The 12,211-nt window shown below is 36.2% G+C and overlaps 1 pseudogene; it reads right to left on the bottom strand.

Moving 5' to 3' along the window:
* LOC105508486 overlaps nt 1–6,003 on the bottom strand; it is a 51,635-nt pseudogene extending 45,632 nt beyond the window's left edge.
* Nucleotides 6,004–12,211: the final 6,208 nt, after the last annotated feature.

The raw sequence follows: 12,211 nt of genomic DNA, 5'->3' as shown, positions 1-12,211 counted from the left end.
ACGAGGTCAGGAGATCGAGACCATCCTGGCTAACATGGTGAAACCCCATCTCTACTAAAAATACAAAAAATTAGCCGGGTGTGGTGGCAGGCGCCTGGAGTCCCAGCTACTCGGGAGGCTGAGGCAGGAGAATGGCGTGACCCCGGGAGGCGGAGCTTGCAGTGAGCCAAGATCGTGCCACTCCACTTGACAGAGTGAGACTCCATCTCAAAAAAAGAGAAATCTTTTTATGTCTCACTGAGGACAATCGCTTCACAATCTAAAACTCAAAGATTGGGTCTTCTGAGAACATCAGAGAAAGACTGTCCTTGCCATCCACACTACAGCAAAACTTTGGAGACTCAAACTTTGGGTTCATAATCTCACAACTGAGAAAGGTCCCTCCACATTCCTGGAACTTAAGGAAAACTAACCAGGAAAGTTTCTTACCAGAAGAAGATAGCATCCTTGATGTGAACAGCTTTTCCCAAGATCACAGATCAAAACATCTACTATCATGAGACTCTTATCTTTGAATATTTTCTTTCTTTGTTTATGCCTCTGTGAGCAATTTATAAGGTATACTTTTATTTGTGAAGGATTTTGCAGCCAGCCTTATACATGAATAACCTTATACTTTAATAGATAAAAGATGAAGGCCCAATATAGGTAATAAATTTTAGTGGTACATACGTTGCCCCATAGTCAGTCAAAATTTCTCTTATCCCACATGATGGATTAAAGAGAACATTGCCAGGAGGCCTTCACTCTTCTAGAAGGACATCATTTGTTAGGTCCTTTTTCAATAGTTTAGAGTAAAACAGGCAATGATGAGAAATGTCTCCCTCATAATAGGCTCTACAGCAAATTCTTCTTTAAAGGCTATCCTTACACAACAAACTTTAAATTCTCTTGTGAAAGTTATGCTAAATATTATAATCGACCAAACAGGAAAGTACTTGTACAGCTGCTGACACTTGTGGCCTACAGAGAAATGCATCAAATGTAGATTATAAAAATTCAGTTGTAGTAGATTCATGAAAAGACCACTTAGTCAAGCAAGTAGACTCTTCATCTACCTCATTCTTTAATATATTTAATTTTAGATTGTTTGGTTTATGGGGACCCTGGGTAAGGAGCATACTCCAAACTCTTGATAATATCTTCCTGATAGCCATAATAATAGTCTCCCTGGTGTGCTGGATTTGTAGCCAAGCAGCAGGATGGGGTCAGTGGATAGACAATTGGTAAGAGGAAATGTCAGAGATGGAGGAGATTATTGCTAGACTGACTCAACAGAATTCTTGCTGAAGGCAACCCAAGGTGATAAGATACTGAGGGTGGAGAATGAGAACAGGTACCAAGGGTTGGAGATTCTTACTAAACTGGCTTAGCAAGGTTCTTGCTCAAACTGGATTCAACAGAGAGGGAAGGCCAACGTCAGGCCTGTAGAGCAGGGGATTCAGAGTAGCCTGACTCAAGTTTGGTCAAAAGAGAGAGTCTGTCACATCCATCCGTTTATCTGTCACCCATTTGTGCATCCAAATGACTATTTATTCAACAAGCCATTATGACCAATTCTCCACAAGATTGTGAAAATTTTAGTCTTTTGGCTTCTTTTCTAGAAATCCAACTCTGTTAATGCTGTAGCCTAGCTAGGTATGTTGATGGAACTGAGAGTCCTATCAAAAGCTGATGTAAAGTGTACCTACCACAGAGAAATCTATGCTCCTTGTTTTTGGTCTCTTTCTCTGCTATAGAAAAGCAGTACTTACAGCCTGATACGATAGATATCATCAGGGCATTGCCTCTTTTAGCTTGGCCCCCCCAACCCCCAAGCAATTTAAACAGGGAGTCATCTTCCCCCCAAAAAGCAAAAGAAATAATCAAATAAGGACTGAGAACCACAAAGAGCCAAAAATGGAAGAGTATTATGAAACTATTGTGCACCTGACATCTGAAAAATCACTAACAGCAACATCTTTAAAAAAAACAAAAACACTAATTATGAGCAGATATACCTTTAGGTTCAATCTCTTCTGGGATTCAGAGGACAAAATATAAACAAAGAATGAACTGTTATTTAATCTTTTATTGAACCTGTAATACATATCCAGCACTGTGTCTGCATTTCATATGTTTTATTTCTCTCAAATTTGAATTCATGCAACAACCATCTGTCATAGGGACTATTATTATTTTCACTTTACAGATGAGTTTACTGAGGTTGGGAGTGGTTAACTTGTCTATGATCACGGGGTAGTAAGCATCAGAATCCACTTTCAAACTTTGGTCTGTTTCCATCAAAAACTTTCCCTTTTCTTTTCTATGATCCTGCTCCTGTTTTGCAACTCTATGCCCATTAAATTTAAGATTCACCTCTTTTTATTTAAAGAGATATGCTTTTAAAACTTTTGTTTAAATCAAACATTAGTGAGATTTATAATATTTTAAATAAACTTTGATGGAGGGAAGGGATGCTACTTAAAATAATCCTAAAATTACACTTGCTACAAATCAAAAAATCTTTTGATGATGTACATGATTATCCTTATTTATGTTTTTTTACTCCAAATTTTATCATTCTAATGTTCTAAAAGTGGGATATACTTGTAAAGGCCTTAGTATGGGCTATCTTATGTCAAATATCTAATTTTAAAAATTAACTTGTTTTCTTAGATTTTTTAATAGTTTGTGAGCATTATAGAATGTAAAAATAATCCATTAAGTGACAATTTTGAGCACTATTTATAAGGTGATGTTATGATAGGTATTTTACATATGTTATTTTCATCCTTATAATAGATTGTGAAGTAGCAGTAATAAACTCCTGTTTTACTTACATAGAAACGAAATGCAGAAAAATTTAGTAACTTGCTCCAAAGTCACTGGTCTATTAAGGAACATGCCTGGGATTTATTCTTATGTCTATCACAGGTAAACCATGTTTTGTTCCCTCACGGAAGCCTGTTTTTCTAACATAGTTTATAGGGGTTGCTAAGAGAAACACACAAACTGATTGGTTGTGATTTAATTAACACTAAGCAATCATGGTATTTCATTGATTCTAACATTTTCACTTTTTCATATTTCAATATTTCTAAAATTGGTGTATATCTGAATCAATAGCATCATAATATTGTGTCATATTTTTACTAGTAGTAATTTTTCTTTCTTTAATGATACATTAAATGATTGTATGTCTTCCAATAAATGGCATCTTAATTCAATTAAATATGTACATATATGTTTATTGAATATAATGCAATGTTTTATAATTAAAGATGTATTACTTGTCCCTTCCTCTAAGCTCACTGCATTTTACTAGAGCTCACACCAAGACTTGGTTTTTCAAGGCATTTATTCTTGTAACTCTTCCTCACTTCCACCTCAATCCTACCATATTCTTCTCTTATTTAGTGATGGTTATATACTTACTGTGGTTGGATTTCTAAAAGAGAAGTTTTTGAACATTAAAAAGTTAGATTGAGGCCAGGTGCAGTGGCTCACGTCTGTAATCCCAGCACTTAGGGAGGGCGAGGTGGGCAGATCACCTGAGGCCAGGAGTTTGAGACCAGCCTGGCCAACATGGTGAAATCCCATCTCTACTAAAAATACAAACATTAGCCAGGTGTGGTAGAAGGCACCTGTAATCTCAGCTACTCAGAGGGCTGAGGCAGGTGAATTGCTTGAACCCGGGAGTTGGAGGTTGCAGTGAGCTAAGATCGTGCCACTGTATTCCAGTCTGGGCAACAGAGGAGGACTCTGTCTCAGAGTGGGGAATAAAAAGGTTGGATTGAAATAAAACATTAAGTGATATGCAAATATTATCAGGTCTCCTAGATGTTGTTAAGTGTTGATGTTCAAATATAATATATGAGGAAAAGAGCGAAATATTTACTTGCTGATCTATTGCCATGACTTTAGTTCAATTTGTCTTAAAATTAATCTCCTCTTTCTGTTTATCTTTCTAAAACAATTCCCCTCCCCAAATTGGTAAGACTGCTATATGCTGAGAATTTTCCAGTTGTATCTCTCTTCCTAAAATCTTAAGTCTTAGTCATTGTACGTGCTCTCAAAGACCTCCATAGTCACCTGGGATGTGTCACCTTTTAATTCTTTTTTTTTTTTTTTTTTGAGACGGAGTCTTGCTCTGTCGCCCGGGCTGGAGTGCAGTGGCCGGATCTCAGCTCACTGCAAGCTCCGCCTCCCGGGTTTACGCCATTCTCCTGCCTCAGCCTCCCGAGTAGCTGGGACTACAGGCACCTGCCACCTCGCCCGGCTAGTTTTTCGTATTTTTTAGTAGAGACGGGGTTTCACCGTGTTAGCCAGGATGGTCTCGATCTCCTGACCTCCTGATCCGCCCATCTCGGCCTCCCAAAGTGCTGGGATTACAGGCTTGAGCCACCACGCCCGGCCGTCACCTTTTAATTCTTATCTCCCACTACTCCTCGACACAATCTCAACAACTTCTTTTTCTTATATTCCTATCAAAATCTTTTAAGATTGAGAGCTCAATCTTGCCTCTGTAACTCATTGGCTGTTTACATTTGTACAAATCACTTAACCCTCTTGAGTTTCAGATTCTTAGTCTGTAAAATTGAGAAAGAGGATGTAGGTCATGGATGTGGAGGTGCCTGAGATATCACTAAGTTTCTTTCCAGTCTGAGACTTTTTTTCCTTTCAGTTCTATGTTACATCCCATGTCCTTCATGACGCCTTCCCCAACCGTAATAGTACATACTAACTTCACTTCTGTGAAGTCTTACACTACTTGCAGCCTATGCTACTCAATCTGTTACTGAGATATGGATTGTCTTAGACCATTCTCTTTTGTTCTATAAAGTTTCAGCATTATCTTTCTAAATGGACCATAAGTTTCTCTAGGGCAGGAATCACGATTTAGGATCCTTTGATGTGACACTTGAGTCAAAAACCTTAAAATAGTAATGGGCTCAGGGAAGAACCTATGTACTTTTGATGGATGATTGACTAAAAAATAAAATAATTCCCATGTACCAAACTATGTGAGCTGAAACAATCCTGTTCATCTATCTAGACTCAGATAAGACATTATCTGCTCTGTAGGACTATGTTTTTTTCATCTTTTCATTCCCAGCACCTAGCACACAGCAAGTGGTCAATAAATATTGGTTGAGAGAATGAATGAGTGAATATCCTCTGCTTTGAGAGCTTTTATTAGCCATTTGGTTTATTGAAAAGAGTTTATTCTCTTAATTCATGCACCAGCAAAATACCTTTCAAGTCTCAGGTTTTCATCCAAAGATTTAAATACTCTCTTTCAAAGTATATTAATCTGCATAAGGTTTTGTTATTATTGTTATGATTATGCCATGTAATCCAATACATTGTTTTCTCAACAGAGTCTCTGTACTAAGAAAACACTTGCCCTTGTCTAATCACATCTGCGAGTAAGCAAATATTGGCAAAAACTCATAAAATCTTATTGCTCCCTTTGGGTAAATGATGTCAAACTTAGGGGCCACTGTTGCCATTTATACATATGAATCACAAATTTACATTGCCTCTGGACATCATAAATGGCCTGTGTCAAAAAATGTGAGTAAAGACTCTGCTTCCTCTGTTATAAGAAGGGTGAGCATGAATAATCAACTCAAAACAAGCCCTTAAAATCATTTTAATGTTAAAGGTTGCTTACTACAGCTCAAGTCCTGAGAGTAACACACAATTTTTACTTATTTAGTTCAATTCCATAGGTTTTGGTTGCTTGCAAAAATCATATTGTGCAGTAAGGAAAGCTAAAATTGCTTTTCTGAATAATAGTCATATCAATTATGATTCTTGACTACAAGCAACAGAAATAGTCTTTATCTCGTAGAGGGGATTTATTACCTCAGAATGGAGGGTTCACAGGGTCTCTGGGATGCTGGAGGATGGGATTGAGGACAGATGGGAACCAGCAAAACTCCGCAAAACAGAAGGTGGAAACTCCTGCTGTTATCTTCTTACCTGAATTGTCTGGAAGGGCACCACTGACGCCATTGCTGAAATGAATGTGCTTGAGTCACTTGCTCAAAACTTTTCCTGGTTCTTCCATGTAAGAGATTTGTTTAGAATTTTTCACCCTACAAAATTACATACAATAAAGGTATGTATGTAAAGGTATTATTTTAGTATAAATCAGGGTGCTATTATAAAGGAGAATGCATATTGAGTAGCCTCGAAGTGTCAAAAATTTACCACAGTAAGTGCTCAGAAATACAGGCTTGCATTTGTTCAGTGCATCATTCATTCGGTCAATAGACTAACGTAATGCATGTCTACTGTTAGCTACTGGGTAGAGAGCTTGACATATGACCTTGAAGAAGATACTATCTAGTGGCTAGGAGAATCCTGTAAAGAAACAAGTGTGATTAGGGTCACAATTACTCATTAGTAAAGTGATAAGGAAACTCGGAGAACAAGTGTCATGAAAGGCTATGAAGGGGAGGAAAAAGAGTCTTGGGCGTGGAGTTTTCGAAGCTGGGTTTGATTCTCTGTTCTAGTACCTAACAGTTCTAAAGCTTTGAAAAGGTCACTTATCATCTCCATTCAGTGTCTTCATCTGTGAAATGAGAAGAATGAATGGTTTCTGTAGGATTGGGAGAGATAAATGAGATTGCATATATTTAAATGTTTAGCATTTACCAGGTATTTGATAGGTGGTCATTGATTCATTCATGTATTCATTCATTCACAAAATTGAAAGTGACTCACTTAGCCTGGGCTCTACAAAGAAGGAGACATAGAAAATACATCTTTAAGAATGAGTAGGTATCCCCTGGGTTAGAACGAAAGGGCATTCTGGCAAATTCAAAGGTGAAGAAGTGATAAGGGCATGAGAATGTCTTGAGGAGTGGCAAGATCAGCAAAGACGGACAGTGGACATTTAGGGCCATGTCAGGCAATGAGAGGAGAGTGACAGAGAAGGGATAGCTGATAAAAGGTGTTGTGCAATATTAAAGTTTGGATTTCACCCAGTAGTCCGTGCTTTTCAAAATGTGTTCCCTGTGCCTCCTACATCTAATTCACCAGGAGCACACTTAGAAATGCAGATTCTGGGGCCCTAATCCAGACCTATTGAAACAGAATCTCTGAGAGTAGCACATGCACAATCCACAGTTTTCACAATCTCTCTGAGGGATTTTAAGGCACTTTGCTGTATGAGAAACCCTGTTAAGGTAACAGAGAGCCAAGGAAAGTATTTAAGTGGGTAATCATGAGGAAACCAGACTTTTGGATTCCATGCACTGGATTTCTTTTACTTTAAGACTTCAGAGTGAATTTTATCCATCTGGGTAGGATTTTGATATTGTTGAACTAAACTTAACACATATGAGACAGAATCCCAGCTCAAATAATAGTATTCTCTTTTTACAGCCAAGAATCAGCCTAGACTATGGAATAATTCTGTGGCAAATAAAACAGAACAAGATGGCTGACAATAAAAATGAATGATTTCAAAAAGCATTTAACATTCAAGGAGATGGAGCCAAGAGAAGTATGCTTTTGAAAAGGAGATAGAGGTGGGGGGGGGCAAAAAAAAGCATAAATTTACAGAGTTATAGTAAATGTCACAGAGAATTCAACAATTTTCTTTGCAGAATTTAGAAAATGAGTGCGCATAATTCCAACTGGTTGCTATCACAGGGAATTTGAAAAGCACCCCAAGGCGATTCAGAGAGCTGCTTTTACGTTCAAGCAGAATGAAATAAAACATCCATATTTCAACTAAACACACACACACATAGCCTCTCACTCCATGGCTGCATGCACAAAGCATTTAATCACAAAAATATATTGTTAGGTTGAAAGTACAGCAGGTAGGATTGCTTTCTGAATGCCCTCTATCTATTTACACAGGCCCCAAAGTCGGGACTGCAGATGTTGAGCCAAAATCATCAACAAGCTTCAATTAAACCTCAGACCTTTTTGGGGGGAACTGAATAGATAAAGAAAAAAAAAAAGTCTGTTCCTTGTTGTTCTGATTTAAAACCTTAAAATGGCATATGCATGGACTTCTGTAGTAGTTAGATGCTTATTTGCAGAGGACTGCACTGAGACACAGCCTGTGATTTCTAGCAGCACTGTGAGCAACACATTCAGAGTTTGAACTCTTTTGAACCAGCTTCTTGCTTTCATTCATTTGCTAAAAGCAAATCAGAAAGTAAGGTAAAGGAAAATAAGTTGATAACATGCTTGAAAGAAGAAATTTCAGCACAATAATATGAAGAAAAGAGGTAATATTTCTGAGGCAGAAGGACAAACAGTTGTATTTTCATGGCCACAGTGCTCTCAGCAACAGAAGTAGAGAATGTCAATAGAATTGATGATTGACCAAATTGGAGCTCTCTAAGGAGTCACTCTTGGTCAAATTCATTGATGCATTCATTCATTCAACTAACATTCATTTAGCCATTACTTGTGTGCTGCTCTGTGCTAAGTGGTGGGGTTAGACACATAAACATGACACAGTGCCTTCCATCAAGGTAAGCATATTTCTGTGAGGGAGGCAAATGGGGAAATAAATATTTGCAAAACATTGTGTGCAAATGTAGACCGTAAGCAGGCAAATAGTTGCAAGAGTATTAGAAAGAAAACTAGAGAAACATAATACTTGAAACTGTATGTGTATGTAAGAAAGAGCAAGGGAAGTTCTTGAGAATGCCTTCATAAGGGGAAATTAGTATGACTTTCTGACCAGTTTTAATGAAATATTGGGAGCTTGTTTAATATACTACCATTAACTGTCATTCTTGTTATCATGCTGCATTTGGCTGGAACATGAATTTCAAAGATGAGGTAGTCTTACAGTAAGGCAGCTGGAATGTCATATGTTCTGTCCTGTAACTCCATGCCGCTTTCAGGTTGAAGTGGAGAATAAAGGAAGGAAAATGTGTCGTCAGATCTCCATCTCCCTGAGTCAGAAATTTTTAGAAACTCAGATTACTTGTTTAATTGGATGGAATAAACTCATTATCATATCTTCTTTTTTTAGAGCCCAAGAGGTGACGGATGTTAGGGGAATCAGCTCAAATTAAACTTTAAAATTTGGAATACATGACTTTTTTGATGACTCAGGGAAAAGTAGATGAGCTGAAGAAACTGGCATTTATGGAGCACCTAGTTTGCACCTAGCTCTGTGTCTAGAGCTTGGTATAATTTATTTCTCATATTATTGCTATTTAGGAGGTTTATGGAAGTGACACTACTGCTTTGAAGTTGTCTAAACACAGATATCCTGGGATTCAAATCCCATTTTCTCAACTTACAATTTTTATGATCTTGGGCAAGTTACTTCTATGAGCCTCAGTTTTTGTTGTTGTTGTTTTTTATCTGAAAGACATTATCTTAATAGAATCTACCTCAATGATTGTTATGACCAGTAAGTGATTTAAGGTAAGTGAGATGCTTGGAGTAATACCTTACCCAAAATAAACACCAATAAATGTCAACTACTCTTACTACACTTAGTACTATATACTAATATTTCATTCTTCGTTGATCATCTGAGGAAGATACCCATTCATATTTTCTTTGACAATTAGCAAATTACAAATATAAAAGATAGAACTAGATAAAGCACAGTGACAAAAGGCTTAGACTAATCATTTTACTTAATGGTGAAATGCAAAAACCTCTTTTTCTGGGACCAGAAAACAGATAGGGATGTATTTTGCCACTGATACTGTTGAAAAATGTAGTGGACATTGCAGGGAAGGCAGTAAGACAACAAGGAGAAGAAAAAAGGTATAAGGACTAGAAATAAAAAAAAAATACAGCTGTCACTATTTATAAATAATCTAATGGTGTACAGACTGGTACCCGTCCTTGGCTTGTTAGGAATTGGGCCCCACCACAGGAGGTGCATGGTGAGCAAATAAAGCTTCCTCTGTATTTACAGCCACTCCCCGTTGCTCACATTACTGCCTGAACTCCACCTCCTGTCAGATCAGTGGTGGCATTAGATTCTCATAGGAGCGCAAACCCTATTATGAACCGTGCATGTGAGGTACCTAGGTTGTGCATTCCTTATGAGAATCTAATGCTTGCTGATCTGAGGTGGAACAGTTTCATCCCAAAACCATCCCCGCAACCATCCCTATTCGTGGAATAATTGTCTTCCATGAAGCCAGTCTCTGGTGCCAAAAAAGTTGAGGACCTCTGGTGTACATGAAAACTTCAAAAGAATTATTGGAGTTAAAAGATTAGTTTATTAAAGTTTTTGGATTCAAGGTTAATACAGAAAAGTTCACTGAATTTCCATATTCTAGAAATGAACAGATAATACAAATTTAAAAAGACACCTTTTACTATAGCACGAAAATGCCAAATTTCTAGGATAAATGTAACAACTGCAGAAAGCTATAAAAACTTCATTAAGGCAAATTGGATATTAAAAGACTCAATAGTAACAGATTAGAAGACTTAGTTTTAAATAAGTCAATTCTTCCTAACATTAATCTAAACATTGAACTTTTTTGTACAGTCTTCGCAGTTGTTCTTCTTTAAGAATATATTGTTTTTAATCTTTTGTATTTCCATATTAAATTGAAATCAATATGTCAAAGGAAATAAATTTCTGTGATAGTAATGGGCTTTAGATGAATTTGGGTAGAAAATGGCAAAACATTCCAGTGCATGATCAGCTTTCATACAAAACACAAAGCACATAAAAAAATTCATAATAATGAGAACCAGTTGGTAGACCCAATAAATAGGATAAGTTACGCCTAAGGAAGTAGAAATAATTGAGCAAATGGCAAAAGTGTTTAAAACAAGTTTGTTTAGAATCTCCAAAGATAAAAACAAAGAAATAGCATTCTAAAATAAGAACACATTGTGACATCAGAAAAGACACGTATGTATATACCAAAATTGTTGAAGATAAAAATTAAGTAAATGGCATTAGTAGATATATTAAATAGTGAACTATATACATCAAAAGAGAATCAGTATGTTAAATGAGAGAACTAAATAAATGTGGTAGAATCTGACTAGATACTTACCAATTGCATTTTCTTTTTCTAAGCACATAAGAAAACAGTGTTTCCTGAATCTGTTTGCAGTGAAATTGGGGCCATATGTTTAGAATGTGAGTTAATTAATATATATCACTGTTAAGCCTGGCCACAAAACATCCTGGATGATTCTCCACGCTTTTCTCCTTTTTTAGAGATCACGAAGAGCACATATTGATGATTGTAGCATCACATGATCAAAGGAGGTTATATTTCTGATTATAGGTTGGAGGACACCTGTTCAAAAAGCCACCCAACATCACCAAACTGTGATATCAGTGAGATAATAAATCTTTATTTTGCTTTATTAGCTTATTTGTTGTATAGCATAGCATATCTTATGCTGTGTATACAGGAAATCACCCAAAATCTAGTAAAACAAGATAAATACATGCAAAAACAGAGATGAAATTACAGAGGATAGAATAAGAAGTCCTGACATATTTATAATTGGTGTGTTAGATGAAAAGGTAATGAAAACATGGGCGAGAAATTATTACAAGAGAAAATAGACTGAGAGTTTTCCAGAATTGAAGAAAGATATAAGTCCTTAGATTGAAAAATAGTCATTCACTGTACTTTCATAAATTCCACAATGATACTGAAAAATAAATTGAAGGTCAAAGCTTAGAAATGCTTTGTAATATTTTAATAACTCTTCATTTATTTATTAATTCTTTCATTAATTTATACAGAACATATTTGTGAGAACCAACCATCTGTCAGATTTCTAGTTAGTAACTGAGAGCTTATAATCTAGTGAGAAATTAAAGAAGTAGCCAGAAACTACTGCAGAATATATAGTAGAGAGATGGAAAAAATAGAGGGTATTCTGAGCAAAAAGAACAGGTCATAGAACAGTGAAGAGATGAGGTAGGTAACGGTCCATTAAAGAAGATATAAAAGATCAATTTGACTGGGATCCATGTGATATAATTAAAAGAACATGAGGATTAGAACACATTTCTTGTTTGGAAACTCTAATGGTGATCATTTTAAAGTTTTTCAAAATCACCTATTTCTATTTTTTTGTATATGGAAGATAAAAATTAAAATGTCTATTTAAATATATATAATATATGACACATTTAATAATAACAATCATACATAGTCATATGATTATATGTTACATAATATTTATATATTATATATCATATATAATTAAAAGAACATGAGGATTAGAACACATT

This window comes from Colobus angolensis, unplaced genomic scaffold (genome assembly GCF_000951035.1).
Source record: "Colobus angolensis palliatus isolate OR3802 unplaced genomic scaffold, Cang.pa_1.0 Scaffold162, whole genome shotgun sequence".
NCBI classification, from domain to species: Eukaryota; Metazoa; Chordata; class Mammalia; order Primates; family Cercopithecidae; genus Colobus; species Colobus angolensis.
The sequence above is the reverse complement of the archived record's forward strand: the minus strand, read 5'-3'. Positions and strand labels throughout refer to the sequence as shown.